The sequence below is a fragment of the Coregonus lavaretus genome, assembly GCF_964263955.1.
Source record: "Coregonus lavaretus genome assembly, chromosome: 5".
NCBI lineage: Eukaryota > Metazoa > Chordata > Actinopteri > Salmoniformes > Salmonidae > Coregonus > Coregonus lavaretus.
The window spans coordinates 20,296,977-20,315,630 of record NC_139992.1 but is presented as its reverse complement, the minus strand read 5'-3'; the positions used below and the strand labels follow the sequence as shown (position 1 = coordinate 20,315,630).

General features: G+C 45.5%; 1 pseudogene across 1 annotated transcript in view; it reads right to left on the bottom strand.

Moving 5' to 3' along the window:
* Positions 1-293: 293 nt before the first annotated feature.
* LOC311129104 (5-hydroxytryptamine receptor 2A-like) overlaps positions 294-18,654 on the bottom strand; it is a 37,799-nt pseudogene continuing 19,438 nt past the window's right edge. Inside the window, exons 2-3 of the transcript in view lie at positions 5,302-5,504; positions 294-1,173 (exon numbers count right to left, since the gene is read on the bottom strand). The product of the transcript in view is annotated as a 5-hydroxytryptamine receptor 2A-like (transcript). The remainder of the gene's footprint in view (positions 1,174-5,301; positions 5,505-18,654) is intronic.

Sequence of the window (18,654 nt, the reverse complement as noted above, 5' to 3'; positions counted from 1 at the left end):
GCCCCCTGGCTGTTGCTGATAATATAGCATTAGCTCAGTTGTTCTATTCTGGTGTTACTAGTTTAAGTGTTTGTGAGGCAGGTATTGTCCCTCCTCTCTCGGTACTTCCTGTTTCCTATTTCCCTGTTTCCTGGCAACATGAGTCTCACCATGGAGCTACTGGGCATGCTCCAGCATAGGAACACCTGTTCCCAGTGTTTTCCTCCCAAAACGAGATCAAGATGGGAAATCTAATAAAAACCAGCACATTCCACTAGGATTATGGGAGATTGAGACCTTACAGGATCACAGCCTCACACACAGCTGATGCTCTCATCTTTGTCCCTGGTTGCCTTGTCTTTGTCTGAGTTTGATTTGGTCTTCACAAGATTTCGTAGGGAGTCCCTGGGTCCTCCACTGCTGTGGACCCCATTCCTGAGGGACCCCATTTCCTCCAGGTGCAGGTGGGTGGAGTTGTAGGCCAGCGGAGGGATGGTGTTAACCAGTATGAGCTGCAGAGGCTTCCTCTCCGGGCTGTACTGGCAGCGTATGTAGGGCTGTACTGGCAGCGTATGTAGCGGGAGAAGGCTGCACGGTACGTCTTGTTGAACAGAGTGTACACCAGAGGATTGACGGCTGAGGAGAGGTATCCCACCCACACAAACACATTCAGCAGCCCCCCCATCACCCCCGGATCACAGTTCACAGGGTCGCACACCACCGCCAGAACATTGGTGATGAAGAAGGGACACCACATGACCACGAACAGGAAGAAGACCATGCCCAGGACCTTGGAGGCCTTCTGCTCGTTGCTGATTGACTGCATGGTGCGACGCCCGTACCGCGGGTCCACCCCGGCCCCGCCGACCCCTCCTCCTACCCCTCCCGTGTCACGGCTGAGCGAACGCCTGAAGAAGAGCTTCTCTGAGGAGAGTGAGCCCTGCGGGAGGAAGCCCAGGGTCAGGGTGGCGATCCTCTTGGGCCGGGGCACCAGCTGGTCCAGACAGAGGGTAGCCTCGTTCTGCAGGGCGCTGATGGTGAGGAAGTAGGTGACCACCATGATGGTGAGGGGGATGAAGAAGGCCACGAAGGAGCCCACCAGGACAAAACTGTCATCTGTCAGCAGGCAGCTGCCATCTTTAAACACCTTGGTGTGGTCCCGCAGGCCTAGGACGGGGATGGGCATGGAGATACCTACAGAAAGACAGAGGAGAGAGAGGTTAGTTTAGTGTGTGTGTGGGTGGGTGGGTGCATGCGTGTGTGTGTCACCTCTTATTTAAGATTTCAAATTGAAAAAGTAAAAGCAATTTTGTACAGCTTGTCTCTGCCTAAACGGTAAATAGCACTGTGGTGCTTCAAGATTGTGCCAGTAATATCAAAATGTCTGGCTCTATAATGTACACATCTATAATGTACACATCGTTCTACAGGCATAGCACACCTGTTGCTCATTCCCACCGTAAATCAATCCACCAGGGCAGGATCCTCTTGCATCAATAATGCAATAGTCCTCATATCAATATTGTGTGCCCACCAGGACAGATAAACCCTGCCATTTCCCCTCACAGACCCAGCATTAGTGTCATTAGTGGCCAATAACTGGATTTGTGAGGGAGAGGGACAGAAGCATCTGGAGCCATTCACTATGGGTTTCATCCCCATTGCAACACAGTGAGAGGCAAAGACTAATAACCTCAGGGAGGGAGTGCAACTGGCCTGACACTGTCGGCCATTTTGGGGCTTAGAGCAGGAAAATAGACGGGGAAGGTTGCCAGAACCAGCTCCAATTAAGATCACATCACTTTAGGCTTGGGTACAGATTCAATGATTTATGACCTCACATTTGCAAGGACATTAGCCTATTTCCCCAGTTCTGTCTGGTCTGGCATCTTGATCTGAAGGAATTAAATAGTCCCTCGTTTTATCAACATTTTACTACAGAACTGTCAATCAAACATCAATCAACACGCCTGCAGAATTCAGAAATTAAATATACGTTTTGTCTGTTTCTCTTCCCCCTGACAATCTCCTTCCTCTAAAGATAGAGGGGCTTGGAGAGAGAAAGGTGGAGTTTTTCTTTGAGTTGATATTTTCTTAACCACTATATTTGGCTGGCTTAGAAAAATAGTTTGTTTGTCTGTATCTACTGGTTTTGTTGAAATCCAGGGCAGCTTTAAAGGTTGAACCAAGACCAACTTGAAACTTGAAATGCAATTTCGTCAAGAGCATTAGCAAGTTCAGAAAGAGATTTCTTCTTGTGTGTGGGTTGGGATGTGAAAGCAGTTGAAATAGTCAAGACAATCTTTTGCTATCCAGATGGCCATGGAACCCTGAATCAATCATATGACTCAAGTCCAACATTTCTTCATGTAATCCTTTGTTTATGTTCCTGTATCTTTACTTCATTCTTCCTTAGTATTATAGGTTGTTTGGACTAGCTTCACGTTGCCCTGGGTGTGTGTTCAGTGGTTTCTGTAAAGCAGAGCAGCAGCAGCACCCCCTGGCCCAGCAGTTGGAGACAGGCCAAAGAACACATACCTGATCCAGACATCTCAACCATCTCTGCCATGTTTCCACACTAACACATCAACACCAGAGCCACAGATACACAGAGCTCCGGGTTGGAGATCACACTAGACACAGACCTAGGATCAGTTCATCCTTCCCAAAACTTGCGCTTAACCTCAGGAAGAGGAAATGCTAAACTGACCTTAGGTAAGTATCTCTGCTCTGTAGGAGCAATTTGCTCGTACTCCAATAAACACAGCTCAGCTAATTATCCCTCCATGTTTGCACAAAATCTTTCTGAGGCAGTTACATTGACATTGAACTGCTGATGCCAACGTGTACATTGTTACGTCTTTGGTAATTGTGTGTTTCTTTGCTCTAGGAAACTATTCCCCAGTGTTTCTGAAGAGAGAGATATAGCTCTGGGGAAGACCTCCATCCTCTGTCTGTCAGCACTGAGACACATCACAACATGACAGAAATACAGGAAGATGTAGGATTCAATGATTTAATGGAAAGAGAAGACTGCTGGTTACAAAAACCAAAGAGTATTATTATTTAATTGAGCTTTGCGGTCTTACAAAAATTATTGGTTGATATGAAATGTTTATTACATCCTGGTCATGGCCCAGGAACTTTCCTTGGTCATGGCGGTTTGAGGTGTGTGTCGGTGTGAGTGTGTGACTTTGCGCACTAACAATGTGTGTACATGAGTGCACACATTCATTGTACAGGATGAGGTGTGTACATGTGTTCTATGTATGGGTGGGATTTTGTATGGTCTTCAGCGATCTCTCCCTGTGGTAGGAGTCTTGTACAATAGGCTGGGCAGTAGCAGCACTGTGTTCCAAGGTTTGTTTAACAGCATACATCATCTCAGTTCTGTGTACCATCAGCTAAACTTAAGCTTCTCTCTCTCTCTCTCGCTCTCTCTCTCTCTCGTGTACAGATGGATGAGAGGAGAGGGGGATGAGGATGAGAGGAGAGGGGGATGATACATAACATGAAGATAAGCACTAGTGACATAATCTTATTTAATTTGCAGGCAGCAGCGTATCATATGCTAGCTTTACGCCTAGGGCCTGGAACCTGTGGATTGGTGAGTCATATCAGGAGTTAATTCCTCCCCAAGTTGTGTGATGTCTCTTTCTGCTTCCCTGGTTCTATATGACAATGTCTCTCCTGCATACCTGGGTCTCTACACAGCATGACTGGATCATTAGTGGTGGTATTAACTAGCATGACTGGATCATTGGTGGTGGTATTGAGACATTGGTTTGAAGCAATGAAAGGAGCCACACAAGTCTGACAGGCTGTTTTTATGATGAGATCTGATCGACCCTCTAATAATCTTAAATTATAAACACATTTACGTCTGGTTATTTGCCTACAGCAGGGCATGTCTCATTTTAGCAGCAGCTTCAACTTCGAGACATAAATAGTTGGGTGTGCTGGCTCTCACTCAGCATAAATGACACATGTACTGTTCTGTATGGAGCTGTCTGACGGCTTGATGTACCAGACTGCATTAGTGGCGCAATCATTTCCTTTTCATGCTAGGCCATTTACTTGATCAGCTGGATATAAACTAGGCCATTATAAAGTTTCTGATTGTTCAGTGCCTTGGCTTTTACACTAAATAATATAGACCATGAAACTGAAATGACAGCTGCTTACGAGTCATTCTCCTTCTTTCATTCCTCATTCACTGCCTCCCTCCCTCTTTCGCTCTCTCCCATGGCGCCTGTGCCTTGCCCTATCCAACGGTACAATGTGGGGGCGTTTTACAAAGACTTGTTTCTGGCATTTTTACAAAGACTCGTTTCTAAATATACCCCCCCCCCCATGACCACACTTTATAATAACAAATACACACACATGGTCTCTCTCTCTCTCTCTCTCTCTCTCTCTCTCTCTCTCTCTCTCTCTCTCTCTCTCTCTCTCTCTCTCTCTCTCTCTCTCTCTCTCTCTCTCTCCTCTCTCTCTCTCTCTCTCTCTCTCTCTCTCTCTCTCTCTCTCTCTCTCTCTCTCTCTCTCTCTCTCTCATGATCTCTCTCTCTCTCTCACTCTCTCATGATCTCTTTCTCTCTCGCATATGACCTCTCTCATATGATCTCTCTTCTCTCATGATCTCTCTCATTATCTCTCTCATATGATCTTTCTTTCTCTCATGATCTCTCTCGTCGATCTCTCTCATTATCTATCTCTCATTGACTCTCTCTCATATTCATGATCTCTCTCTCTCATGATCTCTTTCATATGATCTCTCTTTCTCTCATGATCTCTTTCTCTCTCGCATATGATCTCTCTCTCTCTCTCTCTCTCTCTCTCTCTCTCTCTCTCTCTCTCTCTCTCTCATGATCTCTTTCTCTCTCGCATATGACCTCTCTCATATGATCTCTCTTTCTCTCATGATCTCTCTCATGATCTCTCTCATATGATCTTTCTTTCTCTCATGATCTCTCTCGTGATCTCTCTCATTATCTATCTCTCATATGACCTCTCTCTCATATTCATGATCTCTCTCTCTCATGATCTCTTCATATGATCTCTCTTTCTCTCATGATCTCTTTCTCTCTTTCATATGATCTCTCTTTCTCTCGCATATGATCTCTTCTCTCTCGCATATGATCTCTCTCTCTCTCTCTCTCTCTCTCTCTCTCTCTCTCTCTCTCTCTCTCTCTCTCTCTCTCTCTCCTTCTCTCTCTCTCTCTCTCTCTCTCTCTCTCTCTCTCTCTCTCCTCTCTCTCCTCTCTCTCTCCTCTCTCAAGGGAGTAGCATATACTTGTGCAGGCTTTTCTTCCTGCCCCTTACCCACAGAGATGGTCCAGACAGCCATGATCTTGAGGCGGGCCTTGTTTGGGAGTTGAAGCGGCTGTGGTGGAGGGGGTTCCTGATGGCGATGTAGCGGTCCAGAGAGATGGCACACAAGTGGCATGATGGAGAGGCTGTGGAGAACAGCACATCCAGGTAGATCCAGATAGGGCACAGGTCAGAGGGCAGGGGCCACCAGTAGTCTGTAGGGGGGGATACAGAGAGAACTATGAACTCTGGAAAAAATAGTTTTTTGTTGTTGTTGTTTTTTACAGGGGAATTAAACACTGATTACACAAGCCTGTCTTGTAATGGGAATACCAGTTACACAATATACAGTATGTGAGACTTTTAACACAGATTAGTTTTTATGGAATTGGTATTGGTTGTAAAATGCATTTGCAGTGGCATTGTGAAGTTTTTAACAGAATTGTTCGGTAATGATATCCACTAAAGGCTTCTTATGAGGTGACCAAAACACATACAGTGGGGAAAAAAAGTATTTAGTCAGCCACCAATTGTGCAAGTAGGATTTTTTATGAATTTATTTGCAAATTATGGTGGAAAATAAGTATTTGGTCACCTACAAACAAGCAAGATTTCTGGCTCTCACAGACCTGTAACTTCTTCTTTAAGAGGCTCCTCTGTCCTCCACTCGTTACCTGTATTAATGGCACCTGTTTGAACTTGTTATCAGTATAAAAGACACCTGTCCACAACCTCAAACAGTCACACTCCAAACTCCACTATGGCCAAGACCAAAGAGCTGTCAAAGGACACCAGAAACAAAATTGTAGACCTGCACCAGGCTGGGAAGACTGAATTTGCAATAGGTAAGCAACTTGGTTTGAAGAAATCAACTGTGGGAGCAATTATTAGGAAATGGAAGACATACAAGACCACTGATAATCTCCCTCGATCTGGGGCTCCACGCAAGATCTCACCCCGTGGGGTCAAAATGATCACAAGAACGGTGAGCAACAATCCCAGAACCACACGGGGGGACCTAGTGAATGATCTGCAGAGAGCTGGGACCAAAGTAACAAAGCCTACCATCAGTAACACACTACGCCGCCAGGGACTCAAATCCTGCAGTGCCAGACGTGTCCCCCTGCTTAAGCCAGTACATGTCCAAGCCCGTCTGAAGTTTGCTAGAGTGCATTTGGATGATCCAGAAGAGGATTGGGAGAATGTCAAATGGTCAGATGAAACCAAAATATAAAGTTTTGGTAAAAACTCAACTCGTCGTGTTTGGAGGACAAAGAATGCTGAGTTGCATCCAAAGAACACCATACCTACTGTGAAGCATGGGGGTGGAAACATCATGCTTTGGGCTGTTTTTCTGCAAAGGGACCAGGACGACTGATCCGTGTAAAGGAAAGAATTAATGGGGCCATGTATCGTGAGATTTTGAGTGAAAACCTCCTTCCATCAGCAAGGGCATTGAAGATGAAACTTTGCTGGGACTTTCAGCATGACAATGATCCCAAACACACCGCCCGGGCAACGAAGGAGTGGCTTCGTAAGAAGCATTTCAAGGTCCTGGAGTGGCCTAGCCAGTCTCCAGATCTCAACCCCATAGAAAATCTTTGGAGGGAGTTGAAAGTCCGTGTTGCCCAGCTACAGCCCCAAAACATCACTGCTCTAGAGGAGATCTGCATGGAGGAATGGGCCAAAATACCAGCAACAGTGTGTGAAAACCTTGTGAAGACTTACAGAAAACGTTTGACCTGTGTCATTGCCAACAAAGGGTATATAACAAAGTATTGAGAAACTTTTGTTATTGACCAAATACTTATTTTCCACCATAATTTGCAAATAAATTCATTAAAAATCCTACAATGTGATTTTCTGGATTTATTTTCTCATTTTGTCTGTCATAGTTGACGTGTACCTATGATGAAAATTACAGGCCTCTCTCATCTTTTTAAGTGGGAGAACTTGCACAATTGGTGGCTGACTAAATACTTTTTTTCCCCACTGTAAAATAGAAAGACTCAGACATGTGGGAACAAACCCTCTAAAACATAGACTTAAGCTACTTTAAAACACCTACACACTGAGGTTAACACACACAGCGCAACGCAGCCTTTCACAGAATGTAGAAGGCCTTTTTATAATAAAATATTACTCTTGAGAAACTGTAACTACATCCCCCACAAAGACAAAACATAATACAACCTCCAAATTAAAACGTTACACAGTAATGTGCTGAATAAAGACCAGGCAGCAGAATCTGATAGTATGGGACACATTCCCACACAAGGCCAACACAAACACACTGCCTGGGTAATAGCCTGGAGATAGGGAATTCTACTTTGACATCCACAGTCAGATGTGGCAGTTACACTGTTTCTCCATTTTATCCTCCTCTATTTCTCTCTCTCCATGGGGAAGTCACAGACTCCCTCGCCCCTCTCCTCCAGGTGAAGGAGAACCTTACATAAAGCCTGTTTATTTGAACTCTATGACTCATTGTCATCACCATGGTCACGGACTGACTATGTGTGTCTCTTTCTCTTCTTCCCTCTATCTCCCTTCCTTCCTTCCTTCCTTCCTTCCTTCCTTCATCTCCCTCTCTCTCTCTCTTTCTCCCCCTCGTCACCTTTCTGAGGTAGAAAGTCATTAGACATCCAGCTTTCTCAGCATGCACCTCTCTGTGGTAAGATATTTTGGTCTGCCCATCTGAATGTTGAAATGGATGGAGGGCAGATAGAGGGAATAGGGTAGGGGGGATAAAATGTAGGCAGTCCATGTTTGTAGATTAGGATCTTATAATGATGATGTGTCACCCTTATCTCTAAGCAGAGTCTGCCTGAGTTGTCTCCATCCCACTCTGTAGGATTTAAATTAGTATTTCTGACCTGCAGCCAGAGAAGCAGAGAGAACCTATTGATGCTGGTTTAAGGCCAGGCAGAGCAGCCACAGTGAATTACCCTTCAGTGCTTTTCGCAGAGCGACCAATAACCCCAGTGAAAAGTAACGTCTTTTCACTCCTACTTTTCAGAAACCCTAAAGCACTTGACACTGCAGCATTCCACAGCTCAGGCAGAGAAGTGCACACGCTCATCTGAACACCCTAAGAAAGAGGACAAGTTCGGTTAAGTTCTTATTTTTTACACTTGTCCGCCTGCTGTACCCAGGGAGGTAAAAATGGGGAACAAAACCATATTGACTGACGGAAGCAGAGCAGAGACTTCAGAGGAAGGGAATCCAGGGAAGCAGCCTTTATCCACAGAGGGAGACTGTATATTTCCGTGCAGATATTGGCAGGGGCATCAATCTGGGCACTGGAGACAAATGAAAGAGCTTTTCTCCTCAAACTTGCTGACAGCTTCAGGCTTGTTTGCCTTCCCCCTGACCAAAGCTGCATTTGTATTTCCTACCAAACAGAGTGAGAAATGGAGAGAGAGAAAGAGAGCGAGAGAGTGGTAGAGAAAGGGAACGAAAGAGGACCAGTGAAAGATAAAGTGAGAGGAGAGGGGAATAGACTGAGAGAAAAAAGAGACATGGAGAGCTAGAGACCTGCATGACCACACAGTCATCATGATCATCAACGACTCAGACACAAAGAGTCTCTCCAGAGACCGCTAAAGGATTTGTTCAGTTATGTGGACCCAACCGGCATAAAGTATTCTGAACTGGGTTTTTCTGACTTTATCTGGTTTAGTACTTCCTCAATGCTGCCTTATGTCAGTGGTGAATAGTGTATTTCTAACTTGTTTCTCTTTACTCTATTTCTCTCTCTCCCTTTCTCCCCCTCCTCCTCTCCCTCTCTGCCTCTGTAGGTCTAGATCAGGGGTGTCAAACTCATTTTGCACCGGGGGCCGCATTTGGTCTTCAACACTGAAAATGTGTTATATTTCCTCGCCGTCAGAAGCTGCAAAAAATCCATCGTTTTGGGAATTTCCGATGCTCCCTGACTGTCTAGCTTTCATTTCGGTGATTATTAGCGAGCTGGACACAGTCAAGAAACTGTATGAATGTAGGTCCAAATATCATTTCTAGACAGTTTAGATTTTGTTTTAGTCATTTTAAAGTATATTGAGTTTGTTCCCCACCAAAATAAAAATAGAAACGCGGGCCGAATGTTTGACACTTCATTTGGTCGCATTCCACTTAAATCCACTTGGAAAAGACCATCTGTAGAAATTCAAAAAGGTGCTCGACACGGTCATTACCATACATAATTAATCCAACTTAATAAAGCCTATCTCTCCACGAACATGTGAAGTCAACTCATTGACATGAAAGCTCACAGAACTCTAATCCACCAGGGCCAATACAATGGGTAAAAAACGTGAAACAATGACAGGTTATTTCAACAATATGTCTGTGTTCTGACAAAAACAATCCTGTATAATGGCTGGAAGGCATTTAGATTGTGATTCTGATTCAGAACATCAAGAGGCCTGCTCCTATGAAAAGACTAGAATCACAGTTAATACATTCGGTTCAGAACCTAGAAACACACCGTTGGACCATGAGAGTGTGTGTATGTTGAAACAGCCAGGAAATACGTTTGTAATGATAATGCTACGCTTTAATTCAGGTGTGTCTTTAGAAGGAGAGCTGGAGAGAATTGGAGATGAGAGAGTGGGTGAATAAGGTAAGCTCTGAGATAGAATAGAGGAGAGTAGAAGGCAATTTGCCAATGTGTCATCTTACGGCTCAAAGAGAGTCAGCTCTGATGGCACAATGACAGGAACAATACAGCCCAAACGAACAAGTTGCCTGAGAGAGAGATGTGAAGGCCAGAGCAGGCGAGGAGAGAGAGAGTAAGCGAGAAAGAGGGAGAGCAGGGGGGAATTCATTCCGCCAATTCTGTTGCAAAATGTTTCATAAACGGAAGCAAACGGAACGAAGCTGGGAGAGACCTACAGTGCATTCAGAAAGTATTCAGACCCCTTGACTTTTTCCACATTTTGTTATGTTACAGCATTATTCTAAAATGGATTAAATCGTTTTTTTCTTATTCTCATCAATCAACACACAATACCCCATAATGACAAAGTTTGTGAAAAATTTGTGAAAAATGTATCCCAAAACCCCCCTGGAAATATTATATTTACATAAGTATTCAGACCCTTTCCTCAGTACTTTGTTGAAGCACATTTGGCAGCGATTACAGCCTCGAGTCTTCTTGGGTATGACGCTACAAGCTTGGCACACCTGTATTTGAGGGGTTTCTCCCATTCTTCTCTGCAGATCCTCTCAAGCTCTGTCAGGTTGGATGGGGAGCGTTGCTGCACAGCTATTTTCAGGTCTCTCCAAATATGTTCGATCGAGTTCAAGTCCAGGCTCTGGCTGGGCCACTCAAGGACATTCAGAGACTTGTCCCGAAGCCACTCCTGCGTTGTCTTGGCTGTTTGCTTAGGGTCATTGTCCTGTTGGAGGGTGAACCTTCGCCCCAGTCTGAGGTCCTGATCGCTCTGGAGAAGGTTTTCATCAAGGATCTCTCTGTACTTTGCTCCATTAATCTTTCCATCGATCCTGACTAGTCTCCCAGTCCCTGCCGCTGAAAAACATCCCCACAGCATGATACTGCCACCACCATGCTTCACCATAGGGATGGTGCCAGGTTTCCTCCAGACGTGACACTTGGCATTCAGGCCATAGAGTTCAATCTTGGTTTCATCACACCAGAGAATATTGTTTCTCATGGTCTGAGAGTCTTAAGGTGCCTTTTGGCAAACTCCAAGCGGGCTGTCATCGTGACGAGTACTGAGGATACGAAGAGGCAGGATGCAGACGCAGGAATCAACAATGTAAAAGTTTACTTAACACTGAGCAAGAGAACAACAAAGAGCGAGTACACGACATGACACTAACAATTACACACAACACAACACTGAACAGTCCAGGGCTATATAGGGGTGGTGATGAGATGATGAGGTGCAGGTGTGCTGGAGGTGATTAGGGTGCATTGGGTTTCCATTCCGGTGTTGCCGAGGTGGTGCGCTCAGACCGGTGGCTCAGTAGACCGGCGAATCAGAGTGCCGGAGGGGAGCAACGGGAGGAGACGTGACAGTCATGTGCCTTTTACTGAGGAGTGGCTTCCGTTAGCCACTGTCGTGACGTGCCTTTCATTATTGTGATGACCATTATTTATTGAATAATTACCTACTATGTTTAATTGTTACTAGATTAAATTAATCATGTAACAATTAACTTATTAGGAATTTGGGGCACCACGGGAAAAGTAGTTTAACGAGTTACCGTTTCCCGAATTAACTCTAAAGATATCTTGATATCGCTTATCATTTAACAGTCATTTATTAATAATTTACCTCATATCAGTCTCATTCTGAATGTCGTGTCTTACTGATCATTCCTAATTAAAAATGATAACACAAGAAACAAACACATACACGGTATAGGTAGGGATTAGAAACTTAATACAATGAAAACGGGTCCCTAGCGGACTAACACAATATGACACTTGTTACAAAAGATGGCGATTTAAAAAGAGAGAGAGAGCGAGAGAAAACACTTGGATACACATGGACCTATACTCATAGTAATCCTAATAATTTGCCAAGCACTGCCACCCGTTTGGTAAGAAGTAATGCATGTATTTACGTGTTTGTCTTCGTCGTCTCTGTTGGACCCAGGCCTTCGTGGGAAGGGTCGATTGGGCCTTCTCTTTATGGATGGCCTTTTAGATTTAAGGTTCAGATGTAAGGCTCAGATTGTCCACAAGAGTTCACAATGTCCTTCTTCTTAGCCGTCTGTTTACTTTCACTCGTTCTGGAAGTGGTCTTCTGAGGATGGCTAATCAGCCGTGTCGATGATCCCCTGTGGGGTGATGAGAGCAGTGTAGTAGACGATGGTTTGAAGAGAGTAACAGGATGGTCCCACTTAAATTCACCTTCTTAGATACAGTACTTAGAACAGCTACTCAGCCATAACATTGATTGTTAGTGGAGGCAACTTTGTCATCTTCACCTCGTGTTGATTTTCAGGGTCGGGACCAATATGGACAACCGCTGCAGCTTGATGTCCGTCTAGTCTGATCTGATCATTCTTATCTCAGTCTTTTATGCACTCTGGTAGAGAGGGGTGTTTCCGTCATACTGACACACTCTCTGAGCTCCCTCGGGCGTGGCTAGTTACAAGGCAAAAGTATTATTATCACTATGATTTTGTTAGAAAGCTAAAATCACATTCCTGTCTTCACGAAAACATTGTCTTCCTCCTAGATATTTTCCTGATATAGACAGTGTAAAAGCTCTTCAAGTTACAATGTTTTCGTTATAACGCCTTTATACCATTTTTAATGACATCACAAAATATACATGAATTTTCCATATTCCATTTCTCATCATTCCCAACATTTGGATGTTGAAATATATTGTCCCAATGTTCATTGTTGGATGTTGAAGTCTTTGGCGGCAAAAGTCTCTGAAACAAAGGAGATTCCTTTCACCATACTAGAGGGCCAGAGATAGCTTATCCTATCTCTAATTTCTGGCAGTATTAAGGTGTCAAGACACCCCCCCCCCCCCGTAGGTAAGAGGGTCTGGTTTGGCCTTTGATCCTCACCCAGGGAGAGTCATGACAGTCCCCCTCTAGTGGTTCAACCTTGGAAGGATTCTGCAAGTTTGCAACCCACCATTAAAAAAAATTACCACGGGATGTCCTGGTTGTGGATCATCGTTGCAGGCCCGTCGTCCGGTTGTCCAGGCTGGTAGATCTAGGCAGTAACTTACACAGACGTGAACAACGCACAACACTCAGGCAATACATCATTACATTTCCTCCCTAAAGGGCCGGCGCTGTGGCACTAACTGGTGGTCGTATGGGGAACTCGTTTGTGGCAACATCACTTCCTTAGAGTCAAAGGAAATAAAAATGTAAAGAATAAAAACACAACAAAAGATATACAAAATATAGTTCCCCCACCTTAATCATCTACTTGGACTCTATTCTATGTACGTCCATGGTCTTGGCTAAATGACTCTATCATGACGTTTGTCTAATGTCATATCTAGGGTGATCCTACTTGAAGGTGGTAGTTAAGGCACACTCTAAATTGGCGCCCTGAATGACAAAGCTTCCATTGGTGGCACTACAGGGCTGACCTAGCGAACTCTGGGGAAGAAGCTGGGGATGCTGTGGATGGGTCACTTGATGGGGTTTCGGAATCTATTGCCAGTTTTCCGAAAATCGGGATTGCGTCCCACATGTGATCCTAGCATAAGATCTCATTAGGTCTTCCATTGTGCATGTGCACCTGTGTACATAGTAGGTGCACACGTCAAGGGCAATAAGACCAAGGATCATGGTAACAGTCAGGATACTGTCCGGCACCATCCAAGAGCGGGTGACAGACCAATCTTTTGGCTTATAGTCAATCGGGTCAACTAAAAGTGCCTCATTCAGTACGCTAAGATCAACAGTCATCGGTCCCTCGTACTGAATTTGTTTTTGAATAGCTGGTGGTAACTCAAGGGAACGTTTAGCAAAAGCGTCTGGTATTTCAATATCTGAGTCTATCCTGTCGTCAGGAAGTTGGTATAGGGCTAGGTCGTCAATGTGGATAATCGCCCCCTCTGGGACCTTAACAAAAATTGTCTGATTGGGGAGATTCAGTTGGGTGGTTGAGTCATGGCGTTCGTAAGTCATAGTGGCGGACGTGAATGGGGTGCTAATCAGCCATTGATCCCCTACCACTTCCACTTGCGTGGTGGTGACTCCACCTCTTGCTGTTAGTTTGGCTCTACAGCGTTCTTCACTGGTGATAGGCTTAAGGCCACAAACGCAAAAGTATTTGGTTAGAGTACACATTAACAGGTTAGGGGTGAGATAGAAATCTGGATTGTGTTCCTGATAAGCTATGACTGGAGGTGTGATGATTTTCACGTCGTTGTGCCAAAATCCTACGTTTATAACTGTTCTCAACCTATAGATATTCTCCAGTTCAACAACCGGCAGCGTCAGTAAAAATCCCACTTCATTTCGATTAACATCAACGTGTATTGGAATTGCATACCCCAGATTATATGCCAGGTGTGACTGTAATGGCTTTATCATGGTTGTGGTAGCTGAGGTCAATATGTTGTGCACCATTGAGAGGGGCACTAGATATTAGGGGATTCTATTCATGGCCAAGTGGTCCATCGAAGGGCTAACTTCACAGAGAAAATCCTCCAACAACAATCAAACCAATTGGACATGGGCATAGTCATGGTTCAGACCCTTTCCTCAGTACTTTGAATAGTGTCCTGGAGAGACCTTCCCACATGCTGCAACCTGAGTGCCTGTGATTGCATTTGTTGGTGGATAGGTGGCATCTCTTCAGTAATCTCCCTAACATTTATTTTGAACGTGGCTAGACTGACTGCATTGACGGCAGTGGTACCTAGAGCAAATAGTGACCCTACGGCTGCACCTATTGAGAGTAGCGCCCAGAGGAATTGTTTTTCTCGCCTGGGCTCTGCTAGTTCTAGTGACTAGGTGACTGTGAACTTTTGGAGTTGGGCCAACATGTGGGCAGTGTCTAGCTGAGCGTGCTTAACTGCCTGGGTGGTCCAGTCAGCCCCAGCCCAACTCATATGTGCCGCAGGGGAAATGTGTTGGCGGTACACGTTCTCTGCATCTAGGTGGACGTACACCCTCTGCGTGTGTACTCTGCAGTTGGTTATAAGGAGTCCTGGATCATCACGGAGAACGATTCCCGTAGGGGGTCCACTTGTGTGTACATCTGCTGGATTGGTTTTGACCAGGGCACAGAGTGTCAGGATCATCCAAAGGAACTCGCATAATTAGAGATATTGTTTGATTATTTCAGTTGTGTTTTGTTTTGTTTTTTGTTTGAAAGAAAAACGTTTTGACAACAAATTTAGCAGATTTTCCTGTTTTGAACAGCACACGCAGGACAATATCAACAATGACAATGAAATGTGTGTCTTGTAGCTGGGAAGAGAAGAAAATATGTTATGTGCAATGTACTGACCTCCCGGAAGGGATCAGCTGAGGATACTTAAGAATGTTGTTAGTACCTCTGATTGGCTAGGTTTCTATCTATTTGGGGCTGGCTTGCACCCCTTCTATTCCCATGGGGGGAGTGTACAACTTGATTTGGTTCCTGGGGACCCACTTGAACGTGATGTTCTGTCGACCTTTGCTGATTCTGATTTGATAAGCAACAGGTGACAGCTTTAACACAATCTCATGTGGCCCTGTCCACTGGGTCAGGAACCTTTTCGCAACGCCTACGGGTTTGGTGTATACGTAGTACCACACCGTATCCCTGACCTCAAACTCCTAGTGTGAGGCCTTTTTTTCGTAATGGGTCTTGTCACCTTCTGCAGTTCTTTCCAACTTTCCTTGAGCGTACGCAAAGGTAGTCTGGAGGTGGGTTCGCAAGTCCATCACGTATTGATGGGCCATGTACGCGGTGGCCGCGGCGACATCTCCCAGTTGGTACAGGAGATGCAGTGGAAGTGTCATTTGCCGGCCCATCATCATCTCAAATGGTGTTATTCCCGTAGACCTGTTGCATGTGGCTCTGATCGGCATCAACACCAGTGGGAGTTTGAGGTCCCAATCTTTGTGGTTGGCTGCCACATATTTCCTCAAGATTGTGACGATTGTTTGGTTGCTCCTTTCTACCTTGCCGGAGCTCCTAGGGTGGTACGCGATGTGGAGTTTAGCTTTGACTCCCAGGAGCCGCCACAGTTCGGTCATTACAGCAGCCGAAAAATGGGTTCCTCAGTCGCTGTCCACGGTTTCTCCTGGTAGGCCGAAATGACTGAAAACGTGGTTGAGCAAAATAACGGCAGTGGTTTCTGCAGACACTCCACCCACTTTGTCACTGTGAGGAGATACTTGTTGCCTCTTGCCGACCTGGCAACTGGGCCGACCCAGTCGATCTGTTCGAGCTCCAAGGGTAAGAGACACCCTTGCAAGGGTGCTCTGTGAAGTGGCTTGGAGGGTTAAAACTGGCAGCAAACTAGACACCCCCTCACATATTTTGCCACGTCTTGTTCCATGTGAGGCCAGTGGGCCACCTGTCGCAAAGTTTCACATGTAGCCTTGACCCCCCTATGGCCCACACATGGCTCGTCGTAGGCATGAGCTATCATTATCCCCCTCTGTGTTTTAGGAACCACCCACCTTTGTGTGGTGTCGGTTTCTGAAACATAAACCAGTAGGTCATCTAAAATTGTGAGGTGCTGTTTAGTTGCGTACAGCGAACGCAAGTCGTGTGAGCCTGCCAAAGCCAGCTCGGACACTGGGTGTTTGATAGGATCAGACAAAAAAGCCATGACAGTGGCGAGGGACTCATCTTGGTGTTGCATTGCTACCAGGTCACCATTCAAGAAGGAATGAGTTAGCAACACATTATGTTCGTGCGAAGATGATTCCCGTGGAGCTACATGGCTATGCGTTACTGCAGACACCATGGGCGCCTCAGTGATCATTGCGTCTCAAGCATCGAACACCCAAGGGGTGCTGTGAATTGCACCAGATTTTGCCACGCTGTAGCATGTTCGCTGCCAAGTTTGTCACGACCAGGTGATTTGGAGTGTCCCTTGACTTTTTTCCAATACACCTGTATGTCGTGTTTGGTTATGAGGTCATCGCAAGCTAGAATGAGCTCTTTGTTTTTCACTTCTTTGCCACTTGAAGTAGTCATGTGCTTTTGTTTCCAAAATGGCAAGTGGAATAAGAAGGTGAGTCAGGCATAGTTTGAGTCAGTGCAGATTGCCAGTTCTGACAAGTCGTGTTTTACTGCAGTTTGCAGTGTGATAAGTACACCAGCTACTTCTGCGAACTGGCTGGTCTTGTTGCCTAGCTGAAATTGAAGCGGTTTGCATGGAATGTTGTTATGCCATACCAATCCCACACCAGCTTGCAAGTGGTGTAGCTGACAGTAAGAACAGCCATCTACAAATGCCATCGGCATGCCAAGACACACGTTGTCTGTGAAGTAGTGATGGTTCGATGGCAACGGCAGAGCTACGTCACATGGGGTTGGTTTGAAGTCGGTTTCTTCTTCACCGCAGCGTTGACACACCGCCAAAGCCCCACCCAAAGGCAGGTTTTTCACTTTTGCGTAGTTGACAACCACATCATGGCTTTGTAGCGTCATGAGCCAAGCCGCTATCCTGCTGTTGTGTACAGCACCCTCACAGATCCTTTGGCTTTTCAGAAAAGTCACCGGCTGGTGACATGTTTCTATGATCACCTTTTGTCCGTCGACATAAGAGGTGAAATGCTTGATCGCCAGACTAAAGACAGCAGCACTTATTCGCAGTCTGAGTACTTGTGTTCAGTAGGGTTGAGTGTTTTGCTCGCGTAAGCAACCGCACGTCTGTCTTGGTCATATTTTGGGTACAACCCAGCACTAAGGCAGTGCTCTGAGAACCCTACTTCCAAAAATAACGTCTTGTCTTTGTTGGGGTAGACCAGGCAGGGTGCAGCACATGAGTGGCATCCCAAACGAACAGGGTGTCTTTCTGAAGAAGACGGGTCAAAGGTTTTGACAAGTCGGCATAATTTTCAATGAATTGACGGGAGTAATTACATACTCCCAAGAAGCTGCGTACCTCATGAAGGTTTGCAGGCGTTTTGATGTTGCGGACTGCTTGGATTCTGCTAGATTGTGGCAGGATGCCCTCAGCACCCACCAGAGGTCCAACATAGTTGACCTTGGTCCTGCACCATTGTCCTTTCATGATAGCCAGCTTAGCCCCTGCCATTCCTAGTTGGTTAAGAACGTGGTCCATCTCATTGAAGTAATGTGACCAAGTCTCACTCCTAATGAGAAAATCGTCCACATAGATTATCGTTCCCCTGGTGGCTGCATCTGGCAATGCCTTGTGCAGGAAGATGTTGAACTCTGCGGGGGAGTTCGAATACCCGAACAGGAAACGATTGAACGTGAAGAGCTTGTTCGAGAAAGAGAAAGCCAACCTGTGTTGGTCGCAAGGGTCGACTGTCATGGTCCAGAAACCATTCGCCACGTCGACAGTGGAGAAGTATTTTGCGTTTGTCACCTTTGGCAACTCTTGGTCGAGCTGTGTCATAGGCCAACAAGACAACGGAACCAGCTTGTTGAGTTGTCTATAGTCAATGGTAAGATGCCATTTACCCGTTGGTTTCAAAACAGGCCACACGGGAGCGCTGTACGTACTGTTACATTCCCTGATTATCTGTTTAGCTAATAGGGAGTCGATAATCTCTTGTACCGCCGAGTACGCTGCAAGCGGAATTTTGTATTGTCTCACAAATGTAGGAGCTGCTCTGGGTGGCATAGGAATTCGCACCACATGAATACCCGTAACCCTGCAATCCAGCGAGTCTTTCGACCAAATCTCTCTGTGTTTGTTAAATAAGTCCCGC